The 18930-nt window shown below is 42.0% G+C and overlaps 1 protein-coding gene across 6 annotated transcripts in view; it reads left to right on the top strand.

The window, feature by feature from the left end:
- The first annotated feature begins 2345 nt into the window (after window positions 1-2345).
- The window catches only part of c1h11orf24 (chromosome 1 C11orf24 homolog), a 43101-nt gene continuing 26516 nt past the window's right edge, over window positions 2346-18930 (top strand). For 3 of the 6 annotated variants that reach the window (XM_062967572.1, XM_062967573.1, XM_008108670.3), the window contains exon 1: window positions 2346-2499. The gene's annotated coding sequence lies outside the window, so the exon portion shown is untranslated. Of the gene's footprint in view, window positions 2500-4831; window positions 4911-18930 lie in introns of all 6 variants that reach the window. The other 3 variants (XM_062967571.1, XM_062967569.1, XM_062967570.1) reach the window with 2 other exon arrangements.

Genomic DNA, 18930 nt, shown 5'->3' with positions numbered 1-18930 from the left:
AAAAAAACCGTCAAAGAATCCTACTGCAGATCCAAGAAAACCAACAAGCAGCCCCCCCCCCCCCCCAAAGAATGGAATGAGCAGACACAGAGGTGGCAACAACTGGCAAAAGTCAAAGAGTTATATGGTGCTGCATGGAAAAATATGTCAAATACTATTTCGAATAGTTGGATATCATATTAGAATTCTCCTGTGGTTTGTGCCAGCTCATATAAGAAGAGAAGCACATAACTTTAATGGGGGTGAGAAGCTACAGTGAATGGGTTGGAAATCTGGGCATGCCTAACTGATGGATTATTTTGGAAGAATTGACCAATCAAAAGATGGGAGAGGGAACAGGGGTCTCTGCCCTGGACCCACAAGCTACTTTGCTTAGCAAAGCAAACGGATGGACTGTTTCTGTATTGCTTTCATTTATTGTATAAATGCTCATCAGAGTACTTTCACTGTCTTTTGCTCAGTGAAGCTAAACAGCCAGGCTGTTAGGAATTGTGGGAGTTGAAGGCCAAAAACACCTGGAGGGCCCAAGTTTGCCCATGCTTGGGCTATACTGACTGAGGGATTCTGGAAGTGCAGTCCAAAAATAACTTTTCTAAGCTCCGCATGCAAAGAAAATTGTACAAAACATAGTAAATCAGCCTAACAGTTTAAAGCAAATCCTGTAAAACATGGAATTATGTAAGAGCAGAATAGAGGCTATCCTCCAGAACCATGTCTTTCTAAATAGTATTAGTATCAGTCTTTAAATAAACATTATATAACTCTCCCAATCCTGTAGAAGCAGCTAAGGAACCCCAATGGAGCCTGAAGTTTGCAGTCGCTAATGCGGATTTCATTTTGCCAGTATCTGGATTTTAAATTCCACATATTGGAATGAATAATGTTGGGTTGGTTGGACTATTTTTCTCATTGAGTTGCTGTGAGTTTTCCGAGGTGTATGGACATGTAATAATAATAATAATAATAATAATAATAATAATAATAATAATAATAATAAAATAACTTTATTCTTATATCCCGCCCCATCTCCCCGAGGGGACTCGGGGCGGCTTACATGGGGCTATGCCAGAAGCAATCTATGTACCAGAAGCAATCTTTCCTGACGTTTCACCTGCATCCATGGCAGATATCCTCAAGGTTGTGAGGTTTGTTGGAAACTTGTCAAGTGGGGTTTATATACCTATGGAAGGCCAGGGTGGGAGAAAGAACTCTTGTCTGTTAGTTTTATTAGTGGCCACAACTACTGCACTTTATCACACCCCACTCTTATTGATTGAACTCTGTAATGAGATCCTTAATTCCCTCTTGTAGAGTCTGATGAATTTTATCTTACAGTTTGTATATTATGTTCAGACTCTAGTGTTCTAATGTTTTATGTTGATATTTTATGCTGGTTTGTATGTTTATACTATTTTACCTATTTTACATTGGTTTAATTATGCTGTATTTTATTGTATTTTTGGAACTAGGCTTGTCCCCATATGAGCCGCCCCGAGTCCCCTCTGGGGAGATGGGAGCGGGATATAAAAATAAAGTTATTATTATTATTGTTGTTGTTGTCTGTTTGAGGCAGGTATGAATGCTGCAATTACTCACCTTGAATAGCACTGGAAAGCCTTGCAGATTCAAGGCCTGGCTGATTCCTGCCTGGGGGAATCCTTTGTCAGGAGGTGTTAGCTGGCCCTGATTGAGCCATGTCTGGAATTCCCCTCTTTTCAGAGTGTTGTTCTTTATTTACTGTTCTGATTTTAGAGGTTTTTTTTAAATACCGGTAGCTAGAAATTTGTTCATTTTGATGGTTTCCTCCTCTCTGTTGAAATTGTCCACAGGCTTGTGGATTCCAATAGCTTCTCTGTGTAGTCTGTGTAGTACAGGCATGGCAAACTTGGGCCCTTTCCAGGTGTTTTGGGCTTCAACTCCCACCATTCCTCACAGCCTCGGGCCCTTTCCTTTTCCCCCTCAGCCGCTTAAGCGGCTGAGGGGGAAAAGGAAGGGGCCCGAGGCTGTGAGGAATGGTGGGAGTTGAAGTCCAAAACACCTGGAAAGAGGGCCCAAATTTGCCCCTTCTTGCTTGAGGGCATCCCTGGCTTCAGCTAACGCGATTTGATGATGTCACGAAGCGCGACTGGGAAATGGGGCGGCAACGTGGGCGGGGAGAGAGAGGGAGCGAAGGAGAAGCCAGGACTTCCGGTTTCTGAGGGATGGTGACGTTTTGTTTGAAAAGGATAGGCTGGAGAGGGGGCGGGGAGGCCACGCCCACGCCACTCCTAGGGGGCGTGGTCCCACGAAGAGGGCGTGGCTTCTCCTCCAGCGCCGATCCCTGGCGTGGGCGTGGCCTCGGCGCAGCGAGGGGCGTGGCTTGGAGGAGGCATGTGGGGGCCGCCCTGCCTCCTCGCCGCCCCCGTTTCGCTTCCGCGGCGCTCCTCGCCCAGCTTCGCCGCCGGACGGAGGTGGGATGCGGCTCCTCCGAGGAAGGGCCGCCCAGCCTTCTCTCTCCAGGTTCCTCCTCATTCCTTGGCCTTGCAACCTGTGGATGGGCTTGGGAGGGGAGCGGAGGGGAAGGGGTGTCCCGACTCCCAAAGTGCGCCTGTGCCCGAGTTCTCTTTGCGTTAGAATCAATGCAGTTTGGCACCACTTTAACTACCACGGCTCAATGCTTTGGAATCATGGGAGCCGTAGTTCGCTCTTTGCCAGAGGGAAGCCACAACCCCTAGCATTCCATCGCGTAGCGCGGTATCAAACTGCATTAATTCTACAGTGTAGCTGCTCCCGAGTTGGCCATTTGTCATCAGTCCTTCTGATGCTACCCAGGGAGGAGGGATCAAACGCGGGGTGGGAAGAGGCTGAGCTGCTTTCCTAGGCCTGTTCTGTTCAGGTAGTTGCTGATGGAGCAGTTTTTGGAAGTGTGTCACTGCTCTGAAACTCTGAAAGTAACATCTGAAAACAGGGGCCTGTCCTGTTGTTAACTGTTCCGTTGTTAACTTTTTTCATCCCGGTGTTGTGGCTGGAAATAGTACTTGCAGGGGTATAATATGCTAAATAAATATGTAATACAACATACAGTAGAGTTTCACTTATCCAACATAAACGGGCCGGCAGAACCTTGGATAAGCGAATATGTTGGATAATAAGGAGAGATGAAGGAGAAGCCTATTAAACATCAATTTAGGTTATGATTTTACAAATTAAGCATCAAAACATCATGTTATACAACAAATTTGACAGAAAGGGTAGTTCAATACGCAGTAATGTTATGTTGTAATTACAGTACTCACTTATCCAACACTCGCTTATCCAAGCTTCTGGATTATCCAACACATTTTTGTAGTCAATGTTTTCATTATATCGTGATATTTTGGTGCTAAATTCGTAAATACAGTAATTACAACATAACATCAATGCGTATTGAACTACTTTTTCTGTCAAATTTGTTGTATAACATGATTTTTTTTGTGTGCTTAATTTGTAAAGTCATAACCTAATTTGATGTTTAATAGGCTTTTCCTTAATCCCTCCTTATTATCCAAGATATTCGCTTATCCAAGCTTCTGCTGGCCCGTTTAGCTTGGATAAGTGAGAGTCTACCGTACTTGCAGGGGTATAATATGCTAAATAAATATGTAATACAATATACAGTAGAGTCTCACTTATCCAACATAAACGGGCCGGCAGAACCTTGGATAAGTGAATATCTTGGATAATAAGGAGGGATTAAGGAAAAGCCTATTAAACATCAATTTAGGTTATGATTTTACAAATTAAGCATCAAAACATGTTATACAACAAATTTGACAGAAAAAGTAGTTCAATGCGCAGTAATGTTATGTTGTAATTACTGTATTTACGAATTTAGCACCAAAATATCATTATATATTGAAAACATTGTCTACAAAAATGCATTAGATAATCCAGAACCTTGGATAAGCAAGTCTTGGATAAATGAGACTCTAATGTAGTTCTTGGAGGGGTATAATATGCTAAAGAAATATGTAATGCAATATAATACTAATAATAATACAATAGAATAATATTAATTATATATTATATATTACAAGGGCCCATGGTGGCACAGTGTGTTAAAACGCTGAACTCCTAAACTTGCGGACCAAAAGGTCCCAGGTTCAAATCCCGGAAGCGGAATGAGCGCCCTCTGTTAGCTCCAGCTCCTGCCAACCTAGCAGTTCAAAAACATGCAAATGTGAGTAGTTCAATAGGTACCTCTGGCGGGAAGGTAATGGCGCTCCATGCAGTCATGCTGGCCACATGACCTTGGAGATGTCTGCAGACAGCGCCGGCTCTTCGGCTTAGAAATGGAGATGAGCACCAACCCCCAGAGTCAGTCACGACTGGACTTAACGTCAGGGGAAACCTTTACATTTATTATATATTACATGTAATATTAGTACAGTAAAGTCTCGCTTATCCAACCTTCGTTTATCCAACATTCTGGATTATCCAACGCAGTCTGCCTCCCACCCAGAGCCACAACTGTTTCTCTGTGCAGCAAGGACTGAACTTTTTACAGATTTAACTTCCGACAATGTTGTTTCTGTAAGTTCATTTTATGCAGTTTGACAGCACTTTAACTTTCATAGCATTCAGCCATGGCAGTTAAAGTGCTGTCAAACTGCACTACAACTACTATTACTAGTGTAGATGTACCCTGAAAGAGCAGCTATCAAAATAATAAGGACAGTGTGCTTAATCCTTCAACCACAACAGATCTGATTGAATCCATAGGTGATTGTCACTGATTCAGTCTCTTGTTAGGATTAGCCATTGCATCTAGACCAGAAGTATTTAACTGAGAGATTGGTATGCAAACATGCAGGTTCAACAAGAAGAGGGAGTGAAATCAAGGAAATACTGAACATAGGACAGAAGGACTTCTTATGGATGAGGAGCTCAAGGTAGTGATTTCCCCCAGTTCTTTCTATTAAAGTTATTATGTATTTAATTTTTTATCCTAGCTGTTTCCCAGCGTATGGACTCAAGGTAGATGATGATAAATATAAAACAATGCAGACTAAAACAATGGATTACAATGTAAATATAAAGATTAAGTAAAGGTAAAGGTTTTCCCCTGACATTAAGTCTAGTTGTGTCCAACTCTGGGGGTTGGTGCTCATCTCCATTTCTAATCCGAAGAGCCGGCATTGTCCATAGACACCTCCAAGGTAATGTGGCTGGCACGACTGCATGGAGCGCCATTACCTTCCCACCAGAGCAGTACCTATTGATCTATTCACATTTGCATGTTTCAAACTGCTAGGTTAGCAGAAGTTGGGGCTAACAGCAGGAGCTCAGCCCACTTCTCAGATTCGAACAGCTGACCTTTCAGTCTGCAAGTTCAGCAGCTCAGCGCTTTAACTCACTGTACCACCAGGGCATAAATAATAATATAATCTTTAATATAAATATTATATTTATAATGTATAATAATACATTATAATAATTATAATAATTATAATATATAATGTAATTTATAATTCTTATAATTATAATAAATAAGTAATAATAAATAAAAATATAATATTTAATATAAAGATTATAGACTATTAATTAAAGGTTAAAATATCAATAAAATATCCCCCCCCCGGTAGGTTGTTAGAAGGATGAGATACAAATGTATGAAATAAAAGACTATTAAGCAATTTATGTTACTGAAACCATTCTAGTTCTCCATAGACCTGAACTATATCTAGGGCGGAATGATTAATAAGATTTGTTTTCTTTGCTCCAAGTCTTCCTGGTTTGAGGTAGGCCATTATGGTCCTCAAGGTGTTTTTGACCCATAGCTCTCATTAGCCTTATTTGTCATAGTCAGTGTTTGAAGCATTAAAGAGACCAGGAGTCCAAAAACTTCTCAAGATCCACAGTTGTCTGTTCTTGACCTAGATGTTGCTGTCTTTTTATTCTTCGCTCTGGCACATCAGTAATCTGAGCACAGATCTTCATTTGGAGTTGTTGTTGTTGTTGTTATTATATTCTTTTATGTCACTATACACAGCACTTTTCAAGTAAAAAGATCAACAGAATTGTTCCCTGGCTTCAGGCTTACAATCAAATGAAGACATGGCACAAAAGGAAAAGGGGAGGCCAGTTTGGGAAGGGATTAAGTCCTGCAGATAGATCTTTTCTGTCATTAGCATTTGGGATGGAGGCAGGGCCCATCCTTGGCTTCTGGGCCTAGGAATGATGATGATAATGATGATTAATGCCATTGAAAATTAACTGTAATGTGTTTTGAGCTACTTTAGGGGCTCTACTCAATACTGTTAAAAGTTTTCTTTTTGATACTGATCATTGAGTGGTATCCTTGAGAATTTGTACATGGAGGAATGCAAGGTACATAAAGCTGGTGTTGGTTATGTCATTTATGGCAATTAGAAAAAGGGCTCCTCTGGTTGGAAGTTCTTGCTGGCTACTGCTGCGATTGGGTGCATTTCTGCACAGGAGTGTGTGGATATGCAAATGGACAGTTATGATTGCTGTTTGCATATTGTTTGAACTTCTCCTAGCTGCTGACACAGTTTCAACAGAGGTACATCTTGAATTCAAATAGAAAATGACCTTTGTACTTGCCGCATGTCCATTTGTCAATTTCATGCGTGCAAAAATGGAAATAACAGAAAAATGTCTGTGAGCTGAAAGACTAAGATGCTACTTTGTCCCATCTTCTTATGTAAAGCCCAGGCTCTTTCATTTTTGTGACATGCCCATAAGTCCTGTTGGCCACCTCCTGTTCTGTACAGGATGAGTTTTGCCTTTCTTTTAGCCTTAAGCTTGATTTGCTTGCTTGGAGCCTCTGAAGATAGGGGCCCGCTGAGCAGATTATATGCCAGAGAACATTTTTTTTTGGAGTTGCGATGCATCTCAGCCTGGACTTCATCCCAGTAGTATGTGGTGTTAGCACATGAATCACCGACTTTTGGCAGGAAGCAAGGCATGACAGTTTTCTAGCTCTTTTTCAGCTTTGTAATTTTAGTTTGAGAATAACAGTTCGTACTAAGGACAGTTAGTACTAAGAATATCTGACCAAGGGAATCCTTATCTCAAGGAATCTTTAAACTGAGGCCAAAGGTCTTCTTGAAAGCTATTGACAAAGTTTCTGGTAGTTCACTTTTAGTGGCGGTTTGTTGTTTCGCTCTTCTGTTTTCATGTATTTTGTAAAAACCTGCAAGACTAGAATGTTTGCTCAGATATCTATCTTAGACCCAAACCAGTTACCTGCACATATATTGGACTAAAACTCCTATGTTGTTTGAAGATGATCAGGATTGTCATCCAAGACATTTTTAGAGCACCAGCATAGACACACACTGTTGTATGGTGACCTGAACAGACACAATGATCTAGTGTTGAAACCAGAAATGCTAAATATGCTAAATATGTTGGTTATTACAATTAACAATTTTTTAAAAAAAGAATGCAAAGAAAGCATATTCTGTTTGTTTGAGAAGTCTCTAAATTTATGTAGGTTGCAGAGCCAGGACCCTTCCACACAGCCTTATACCCCAGAATATCAAGGCAAAAAATCCCATATTATCTTAATGTGGACTCAGATAACCCAGTTCAAAGCAGATATTGTGAGATTTTCTTCCTTGATATTCTGGGATATAGGACTGTGTGGCAGAGCCCCCAGTTGGCAAACTAACAAGTCTCTAAATTTATATTGTACACCATTTCTTCAGAAAAGATGTATGGGCTTTTAATGATCTTGCTCTTCTTTCCTTCTTTCTGGCTTTATCATGTATTTGGGAGTTCTTTCAGGCTTTGAAAAATCATGTTCTTGCTTGTAATTAGTGGTGTGCCTTTTCCTCCTTGTGATCTAGTGTGGGACCCTTGAGGGCTGAGAAGAGGAATGTGTAATTTTTGAAGGCATACTTCTCCCACACACATGCCTCTAAGCTGAGAAACTTACACGTTGGAGGGTGAAGATGAGGGATGGGCGTGGAAGAGAAAACAAGGAAAAGAACCTCTCCTTCCTGTTGCATGGTGTTTGTAGTATTGGGTGTAGAGATACAGAAAGCCTTCTGTAGTCACCGATTCTGCGTTCAGATTCAGTCATCTGTGGCTCAATATTTTTTTAAAAATCCAAAAAGCTAATCTTTCGGCAGGCCTACCCAGTATATTTTAAGTTGTGAATTTTAACCTGCATTGTATTAGTGGATTTTAACTTGCATTTTAACTTTGTGTATCTTGTACCTCTTTTAATAGCATTCTATCTTTTTTTTCATGAAGTATCCTGCCTCAAACCTCAGAGAGAGGCAAATAATAAATTTGTTGTTGTTGTTATTTCACTTCATCCTTTGGGAACTATGGTTGGCTGCTGTCTGAATTATGTTTATTCACTGCTTTTTCTCTCACTGGGACAGTAGCAGAGGTAAGGTTTTAGTTGTTTTTGTTAATATTTCCCATCAAGTCAGCATTGATTTATAAGGAACCGTGGTGGCGCAATGGGTAAAACGGTTGTGCCGGCTGAACTGCTGATCTGAAGGTTGGGTGGCTTACCTAAAGGCTGCCGGTTTGAATCTGTGAGACAGTGTGAGCTCCCATCTGTCAACTCTAGCTTGCGGGGACATGAGAGAAGCCTCCCAGCAAGATGGTAATACATCCTGGCGTCCCCTGGGCAACGTCTCTGTAGACGGCCAATTCTCTCACACTAGAAGCGACTTGCAGTATGTTCTCAAGCAACTTGCACTATGTTCTCAAGCAACTTGCACTATGTTCTCAAGTTGTTTCTGACATGCTAAAAATAAAATAATTTAAAAGGCATTGATTTATGGCAATGCTAGAAATTAGACTTCCATGATGTCCCTGTCATCAACTGCCCTTCTCGCTGTGGCAAACTCAGAGCCATGGCTTCTTTTATTGAATCACTTCACCTGTAATTTCATTTTCTACTTTTTCTACTGCCTTTCATTTTACCAAACATTATTGTTCCGACGAATCATATCATTTCATGTTCAAAATATGATAGCCTCAGTTTAATAATTTGCCTTTGGACAATTGTTTCAATTGGCTGCTATTACTATTGTTGCTGTTGCTTATTATTTATTAGCATCACTATTATTGTTATTCTGAGGGAATTACAACTTTTCAGTGTATTTTCAGTTCAAAGTGGCTTCTATCATCCCACACACATCTGGTACTTTGTAGAAATTAGGACATTTTTGTACTATCATTTTAGGGTACTGGCACCACAATACAGAAACTATATGTTTGAACTTGCAAAAGCTACTTTAAATACAAGATGGTTTGCATGCTTTTATGTCACAGTTTTTACAGGTGGTTCTGACAGTGCTCTGAGATTCAAGTAAAATAGTTTTGCATGAAAGGGTCTTTCTTTGTTTGTGGTTATCTGTTTGCATAACCAAGAGAAGAAAGAATGAATGTTCTCTTGTAATGCAGCGGGGGAAATAACCTAGTGTGATTGTTGTACTACACCTGGTTTGGCTAGCAATCAAACATGAAGCACAGATGCAGGAAAGAAAACACAAATACAGACAATCCCCAAGTTAGGAACAAGATAGGTTCTATAGGTTTGTTCTTAAGTTGAATTTGTATATATGTCGGATATTTGTTACTCGGTGACTGCCTTTCTCCGGTTAAGGGGAGAAGGAATGGTTCGAGAGGAAGAACTCATTGCAAGCAGCTTCTTATGGAGATACAGAAGGTTTTTTTTATCAATAGCCAGCATTAAGGAAGGATTCTTAGCAAGGTATTAAGTAAACTGCTCCCAAGAACACAAAACAAGGAACAATTAGTCTTAATAACCGGCACACCTCTCCTGCAAACAAATCAATGTCAATATATTAAGAGATCAAGTTTCATGGCAAAACTTTCATAGGTTGCTTTGTGTGTGCGGTTGGTTTTAGCTAAATTTTGTACCTAGCTTCTTGTTGTCATAAGCTATGTTTACATCCCTCTTAAGAGGATGGAGTTACTTGTGATATTTGTAACATTTCTGAGGGTACGGGAGAACTTGCAAAACTCCCTGGTGAGTAGGACACTTCCTCATAAGTGATGTAAGGGAAGGAGTGATTGAGACAGTATTATGGATGAAAAGCCATCCTTGATACCCTTGGAGAGATGCTGCACTTTGCTTCACTGGTGATCCAGCTTGTGGACCATGGAATTGAAGTCTTCATTGGTGGTATTTCCCAATGAAATGTGCTTCCTTGTGTTCTTTCTAGATGAATGGTTCTCAACCTGTGGGTCCCTGGGTTTTTTGGCCTACAACTCCCAGATATCCCAGCCAGTTTAGCAGCTGTTAGGATTTCTGGGAATTGAAGGCCAAAACATCTCGGGACCCCAGGTTGAGAACCACTGGACTAGATTAATCTAGTTGCTGTGATACCATACTTAAGTGAATTGTGTTGTATTCCAGTGTCAAGAAAAAGCAGCAGTTCACAGAAGTGTAAGCAGGAGGTAGTCTTCAAGATGTAATAGTTCCTGCTAGAGATGCAAAAATTCTGAAGGGTTTGAAACTATGCTTTAGAAAATGTCTTCTCTTCTTTTCATGGGAAATATTTTAATTGAAAAAAGTTATCCTTTGCAAATCACTTTGTTATTTTAGGAATTATAAAATATATTATGTATAATTTTGTTTGGCCTAAATTATATTTGTTGTATAAAAAGTACAGTTTGTTCAGACAGTAATTACCAATAGCCCAGTATTTCCTGTATATGCATCTAGCCCAGAGGCTGAGAATCTGTTCAGAGGTTTTGGACTACATCCCACACGATATCTTACTCATCTTGATGGGTGCAACTGATTTAGGTTATAACAGAATGAAGTACATGGCTTTCCTTTGACCTTATTTCCATAGTTTTCAACAAAAAAATTGAAGATTTTTTGGGTGGAGTATTTTCTCTCCTTTTCTTGACCTACCAAGCCATTGCCTGGGAATATATAGCACTTAAGTTAAAATTTCATACTAATCCTTTGTGCCAGGGTTGTGAAAATCATAGAGCCCTTCAGATTTTATTAGACTGCAACCCCAAGCATCCCCTGCCATCAATTGTGATACATTCTGGCAAAAGCCATGCAGTGACACTTGCACAGGCATAAGATTCTCACCACTGTTCTGTGTCATGAGAAGAAAGGAGAACTAGGCTCCAATGAATGTACGTACTTCCGCTAATGCTGATGTTGTGGATATGGTCTCCTGAGCTATCTTGGGTACTATTGGAGATGCTGGCTTATAGCAAGTGGTCATTCAGTAACGAATAGAGCATGAGGTGAGCTGAATATCAGCCCAGCCTATGCTAAATTGCTGGGAAAACTGCTGTCTTCTTGTACTGGTTAATCCTTACTGGATTGAAAGTGATAGGAAGAACTATTCCATCCTTCTTTATGGGTTGGAAAGGGACAGACTGCAGTATGAGTGAGCTAGAGAACATCAGGGCAGATATTACTTGTGCTGCCAAGATATCAGTTCACATCATCTTGCCAGTGGCAGTCTCCCATTCAAGACCTTTGCTGTCTTGCAAGTACTAAGTCTTACGGGAGTGGTGATGTCTCTAATGTCTGGCAAGAAAATTGTCCTAATACCTTTGACAGCTGCAGGAATGAAACTGGGATTTGTCAGGAATACTTAATGCTACACTCTTACCATTAGTAACTGTGGCTCAGTAAGTCAGAAGTTTTGGTTTAAGAGAGCCTACATGGACTATGATTCTAGAAATGACTTGAAGTCACAAAAAAAAAAACAACTTAGACTCAAGCATGCAGGAGCTGTGTAAAGGAATCACTGTAATGCCAATAGTAGGATGAAAGGAGACTAGTTCAGGATTAATATGAGTTGGACTACTGCATACATTTTTTCTGGGTTATAAGTGGTGAAAGTCCACAGTACCCGCATGACTCTTGATCTGTGTAAACTACCTATAAAGCTAAGATGCAATTGCCAGAGTTCAAAGTGTATCTTCGAAGGGTTCAGCTGGCAGTTTTCTTTAGATGTACATTATGTTTCTTTTCAAAGTCTTTGTTTACAAGTCAATTCTAATAACTCAGACAAGTTTCTAAAATGTTTTAGGTTTTTCATTAAAAATCAATGCCCTTGCATTCTTGTTCCACTCAATGCAGGAACAGCTCTGATTAGTATTGACATAACAGTGGTTCGCAAATCACACTTACCATTAATGCCACCTAATACTCGTGTTTCCTCAAATACTGGTTTAGAATGAAATTTATTTTATGTGGCTTGAGACAGCAATACTTATTTAGTCTCATAAAGTTAGAAACCCTTTTTAATGATTTGTAAAATGTACAGAATTATCCTGTTCCTCCTAGATGAGCTCCTCCAACCTGGTTCCCCGCAGATGTGTTGAATTCCAGCTCCCACTATTTCTAGTCAGTGCTGGGTGAGGATGGTGAAATTTGGAGTCCAGCCCATCTGGAGGCATTGGCTCAGGGAAGGCTATTTTGGCCGCAGAGGAAGGGAACAGCAAACCTGCTCTGAATAAATATTGACAAGAAAACCTTATTGACCTTAGGCCCACCATAATTTAGAAGTTACATGAAGGGAGCCCCTTCACATTCAACTATTATATATTGATAATGTTAATTGTACTATGAGACTTTTCATTGTTCATTAGTTTTTGTAATAATTTTAATAGTAAATTCATTCCTGGAAATGCAATAGGGATGTCTGTTTACCAGATTCCCAGATCTCAAAAGACTTTTTCAAAATAGCTTTTCTGAAAATGGAGAATATCCAGTTTTCATGAGCTCCTCCTGACCTTTAGCAACTCTCCCTAATAACCAAAGTTCCTGCAATTCATGTTACATTAATTTTTCCCTCATCAGAACATTGAAATTTTTGTAAACTCTTTTTATAAAAACATACATTCAAGATAGCTTTTCACCTTGTCTAAATGCTGATGAAATTAGCACTTCCTAAAATGCACACACATATGCAAATCATAAAACTTGCAAAAAAAAAGTAAATATAGGCATGGCAATAACAATGCCATGCAAAAATAATGTGAGCTATCAGGCAATCCTACCTGGGGCAGCAGGAGCGTAGGATTCATATGGAAACATTCACTATGCCTTCTGTTACATCCAGATTAAAACATACAGAGCTAGATGTCACCTTTTTAAAGCTCCAAGAGCTAAAGAAAGTAATTCTGTATCTTAATAGAAAGATAGTTATTCACTCAGGAATTATTGTTCGGAAATGTAAACTCTGCTCTATCCTTAAAATTCTGAATTATAACAATTTTGTCCTTGTCTAGTGTCTACCACCCTGTGAAGTCTTGCCTAGGCTTTATATGAATCCCTGAGTGGACCAACGGTAATTCTGCCCTCTATGGTGTTAGTCTGATTGATGTTAATCATAGGTATTACCTGGGTTAATTGTATTTTGGCTCATATTGCATGATCACAGGAGTTAGGCAAGTGTCCCTGAGAATTTGAAACACTGCTCTTTAAACTGCAGATCACAGGCTTCTATCGTGGGATCTCAGAATGGAGACATGGCAGTTAAAATGGAATCATAATACTGTATTTATGTAATGTGGAAATGCTTGTTTATAACTAGGCACTTGGGAAATGTTATCATTTATGGGTCAGTTTGGATTGATTCATAAAGTGATATTTTACAGACACACACCTGGCTTATCATAATTGATTCATGGGCTGATGCAGATTATTTAAGAAGTACAATGTTCCTGATATAGTATTACATCAGCATCCTTTCTTAGGCTGTTACAGTGGCAGTCCTGCATTGTAGGGGCTATTGCTGTTCGAACAGCCACCACAGTTGTTAAATTTGTGTTTGAGTATTGTACAAAACTCTTTGCGCCAGAACATCACTGGGGCAAGCCTTTGAGGGTGATTTCCTATGCCTCCTGCTTTTTTAACCAATCTATACAATTATGTTGATTATAAACACTGCGCAGCTATAGTGATTATTAACTTTGCAGCCTATATGTGGTATTAAAGCAGGATTGTCACTATTATAATGTTTTATCTGTTTTGTTGTTGGCTTTGTTGTATTTTCTCAGATACTTGTAATAGGGGATAATCTAGTGTGGGTGCTGTTAGCTGCCCTGAGCTCCAGTGAAAGAAAATGAAGATTATACATAATCAAACAAATAGCATTGCCCTAAACTGTTTCATGGAGGCTGTTCTTTCTTTTTCAGACTACAGTGGAGCCACAATAAAGGGCAAGGCATTAATTTCAAGAGTATTTATGAGCAACTGTGAGCTTAATCCCTATGGATAAATTTTAACACATTGAAAGCAATCCCAAGTATCTAGGTATAGGAATTTTGTAGAATAGCACAAAAACAGGGTTAGACATGGGTTGACTTCCAGATGTTGGACTGAAATCCCATTTACTAACGTTGGCTGATGCTGATGAAAATTGTAATTCAGAAACAGTTGAAGGGTATAAATTTCCCATCTCTCCACTAGGCTTGAGCGATCCATGAAAAAATTGATTCTAAACTCGTTTCAAAAGTAGGGGGCGCCAGCGTTTCGTTTCTGATGTCATTTCCAAATTTTTCCCCCAAAAAAATTCGAAATTAACGAAAATTCGTTAGTTTCAAAATTAATTCGTTAATGGCGGACGCGCATGCGCAGTGGCCAAAAAAAAACAGCACGAGGGGAGATTTTACAGGACTCTCCCGCCCTCATTTTTTGAGTGATCTTCTTCAAACTTGGTACAGTGGTAGAACACATCTAACACTGATAGCTCACCAAAATTTGGAACGTTTCCCTTATCCTCTGATTTTTGGCGAATTTTCATAGCTTTTATAATAAACCATTTTTTAATAATTGCAGAAATCTGTTCCTGGTTTGAAAGTCTTATTTCCTGTTAAATTGGGTTGTCTTTACTGTGAAAGTCATTGTTCTACTTCAGAAACTTTGTTTTTGTGGCTGAAACTTTGTTAAATTGGTGTGTGTGTGATATATACTATATATATATATATATATATATATATATATATAGTCCCTGCATATGTGTGTGTGTGTGTGTGTGTATAGGTAAAGGTAAAGGTATCCCTTGACGTTAAGTTCAGTCATGTCTGACTCTGGGGGTTGGTGCTCATCTCCATTTCTAAGCCCAAGAGCCAGTGTTGTCCATAGACACCTCCAAGGTCATGTGGCCGGCATGACTACATGGAGTGCCATTACCTTCCCACCAGAGCGGTACCTATTGATCTACTCACATTGGCATGTTTTCAAGCTGCTAGGTTGGCAGAAGCTGGAGCTAACAGCGGGCACTCACTCTGCTCCCGAGATTTGAACCTGGGACCTTTCGGTCTGCAAGTTCAGCAGCTCAGTGCTTTAACACACTTCGCCATCGGGGCTCATTGTGATGACTCATGGGCCATGTAGTCCCGTTCCTAGTGCTGTTGTGACAGATGAAGAGGAAAACTTGGGTTTTCCACCATTTCAGCCAGAAAGGGAACTTTCCCAGCCAGAATTGGAGCCCTTGCACCTGCAGGAGGTTTGTCCTCCAGAAATCTGCCAAACAAGCCCTGAGTCAAAATCTCCCCCATTTTCTCGCCGTAATTATTATCAGCAACAAAAAGGAGTTCAGCAGGCTAATCGCAGAAGCCTGAGAATCGCAGCAAAGCATTCAGATGATTAAGCCTGCTTCCATGAGAAATTTTAGGGAGTCATACATCTGGGCACAGAGATTGACTTTCGTTTCTGATTCCCCAGAGAAGTGTTCTTTGGTGGGAAAACGAGAACCTATTTAGGTTCCTTGCCCTTTAGGAATCTTGCGGAGTCAATTCGTCAGCTACTGGAGTAGTGTGTGTGGACAGCGCTACTCCCGCTCCCAAGCCTCGTTCCTGTTTCCAAGCCTCGTTCCTGTTTCCAAGCCTCCGCTCCCAGCCTTGTTTACTCCCCGGATCTTGCCTTGCTTCCCGGACCTTGCCAAGTAATTACCACGGATCTTGTTCTTGCTCCTCGTTTCTTGTTGCCTTGTTTCAAGCCTTGTGTTCCAAGAATCAAGTTACTTCCTAGCCTTGCTCAAGTTTCATGGACTAAAGGACCTTGTCATCTCCCCTCACTTTGCTTGGCAAAGTGAGTGTTTCGGTTATTGGATTACAACTTTGGACCTTAATATTTCATACTGGACATTGTTTCTTTGGACTAATTTTGACCTTCCCTGAAAGGTCTACTTGAAAGGTCTACTTGAACTATTTCTTACACTTGTTTTTATTAACTTTATATATTCCCTTAATAAAGATATTAGATAGATTCTGGCCTCTGTGTATGGTTATTGGTGCTCTGCAGCCTGGGTCATGACAGTTTGACTCCGCCACCCTAAGCACCAATTAACCTAGGCCAGAATGTCTACCGGAGCCGGACCGGGGGCCCAGCCCCTCAGCTACACCATCGACAAGGACGAAGTGGACCGTATCCGGGATAAGCTCAACGCGCAGGATGGTGAAATAAGGGTTTTGAAGGAGCGCGGAATCCGTCTCCCGGCCATGGCGTTGCCAACCAAGTTTTCTGGAGAAGCTTCTAAGGTTCATGTTTTCCGTCGCCAATGCCAGGCTTATCTAGAGGCCCGTGCTGCCGAGTTTCCCCAAGAAGACATCAAGGTGGCGTGGATTTACAGTCTCCTAGACGGGCCAGCGGCCAACTGGGCGACGGCACTGTTCGACCAAGTTTCCCCACATCTAAGATCAGCGCAACACTTCTTGGACCACCTTAAGGCGACCTGGGGGATCGAGGACAATTTGGAGGCAGCCGGCCACAAACTCCGGCGCCTCTCCCAAGGGGACAGACCCTTGTCCCAGTACATAGCCGAGTTCCGAGTGCTGGCCCATAACACCGGATGGAACGATGTAGCCCTTAGAGGACAATTTCGGGAGGGTCTCAACATCGAGATGCTGGAGGAAATCTCCAAGGTGGATCCTCCACACTCTCTTGAAGCACTCATTGATCAATGTTTACGAGCTGAAGTCATGCTTGCCAACAGAAGGCAATGGATCCGAGGCCAGAGCGGTAGGACCGGAGCGAAACCTCCCGCTCCCACCGGCGTCCAGCCGCGTCCAGTGTGGAGACCCCCGCCACCAGCCCCATACCCCAGAGGAAGCGAGGAGGTGCCGATGCAGTTGGGCAATGTGCGTCCCAAATTAGATGTCGCCGAGAAGGCCCGCCGCCAACGCCTAAATCTCTGTTGGTACTGCGGAAACGGGGGTCACTTTGCCAGAGAGTGTCCAGCCAAAGGGAAGCCCGCCGCTCGTCTGGCGGCGGCGTCCTCCACGGAGACGAAGACGTCTGAGGCGGCTGGCACACAGCCGGCGGGGGAAGCCAGCGACCGGGCGTAGAGAGGCTCGCCAACCCGGTCAAAAACCCCACTCAAGAGCCGTCAACCGGGGTCCTATTTCTCCTAGTGGTCACCTTGTGGTCAGTGAAAAAAGGACCCGTCATGGTCCATGCCATGATAGACTCAGGAGCCACAAACAATTTCATTGATAGAGAGTATGCCGACTCTCTGGGATTACAATATCATGACTTCAAGAACGCCCGTGTGGTGCAAGCCATCGATGGCCGCCCCCTCAAGACAGGTCCAGTAAGCCAGTGGTCGGAACCCACCAGAATGTGGATAAGGGAACACATGGAAGAGATTTCCTTCTTTGTTACCGAGGTTCCCCACTTCCCTGTGATTTTGGGTATTCCATGGCTGACACTCCACGACCCAAGCATCTCCTGGTCCAACAGAGAACTGCAGTTTGCTTCAAAATATTGCCAAAACCATTGCCTTGTAGCCAAGGTCTGTCATGCCACAGACGCTGAACCCATCATCACCTTGCCCAAGAAGTACTCGGAATATTGGGATGTATTCAATGAAAAGGAAGCCGAGAGACTACCCCCACATAGACCTTATGACTGTGCCATTGACTTGGTGGAGGGGGCCCCGATCCCGCGAGGACACCTCTACTCCCTGACTGAACCAGAGCAAGAAGCTCTCAGGGAGTTCTTAGAGACAAACCTCCGCAAGGGGTTTATCAGACCCTCTCAATCCCCAGCCGCTTCCCCAGTGATGTTTGTAAAAAAGAAGTCAGGGGACCTACGCTTGGTGGTGGACTATAGAGCATTGAACAATATCACTAAGCGAAACCGGTATCCCCTGCCTTTGATCTCGGACCTCTTAGACCGGCTTCGAGGGGCTAAGGTTTACACCAAACTGGATCTTCGAGGAGCTTATAATCTAGTTCGCATCAGGGAAGGGGACGAGTGGAAGACTGCCTTCCAGACTAAATTCGGTTTATTCGAAACCCTGGTCATGAATTTCGGTTTATGTGGAGCTCCCGCAACGTTTCAACACTTTGTCAACGATATCTTTCAGGATTATCTAGACCGGTTCTTGATTATCTACCTGGACGATTTTTTGGTGTTTTCTAGATCACAATCAGAACATGAGAACCATGTTAGAATGGTGTTACAACGATTGCGGGATCATGGACTTTATGCCAAGCTGGAAAAATGCGCTTTTGATCTACAAGAGGTAGATTTCCTGGGATATCGTGTCTCGCCACTAGGGCTCACCATGGACCCGGCAAAGGTTGCAGCAGTATTGGAATGGCGGGCGCCAACCAACAAGAAAGAGGTGCAACGCTTCTTGGGGTTCGCGAACTACTACCGCAAGTTCATTCCAGACTTTGCCCGCTGGTCTGATCCAATCACCAGCTGCATCCGAGGGAAACAGCCTTTCCGCTGGACAGAGCAAGCTGAGAAAGGATTCCAACAACTAAAAAAAATTATTCACGTCACAGCCAATCCTTCAGCACCCAGATCCTGAAACCCCTTTTGTCATACAGGCAGACGCCTCCGATGTGGCAATTGGAGCGGTACTCTTGCAACCAGTGGGAGAACATCTTCACCCTTGTGCCTTTTACTCTCGTCAGCTGACCGCCCCAGAGAGAAACTACACTATTTGGGAAAAG

The sequence above is a fragment of the Anolis carolinensis genome, chromosome 1 (assembly GCF_035594765.1).
Source record: "Anolis carolinensis isolate JA03-04 chromosome 1, rAnoCar3.1.pri, whole genome shotgun sequence".
Classification (NCBI taxonomy): Eukaryota; Metazoa; Chordata; class Lepidosauria; order Squamata; family Dactyloidae; genus Anolis; species Anolis carolinensis.
The sequence above is the reverse complement of the archived record's forward strand: the minus strand, read 5'-3'. Positions and strand labels throughout refer to the sequence as shown.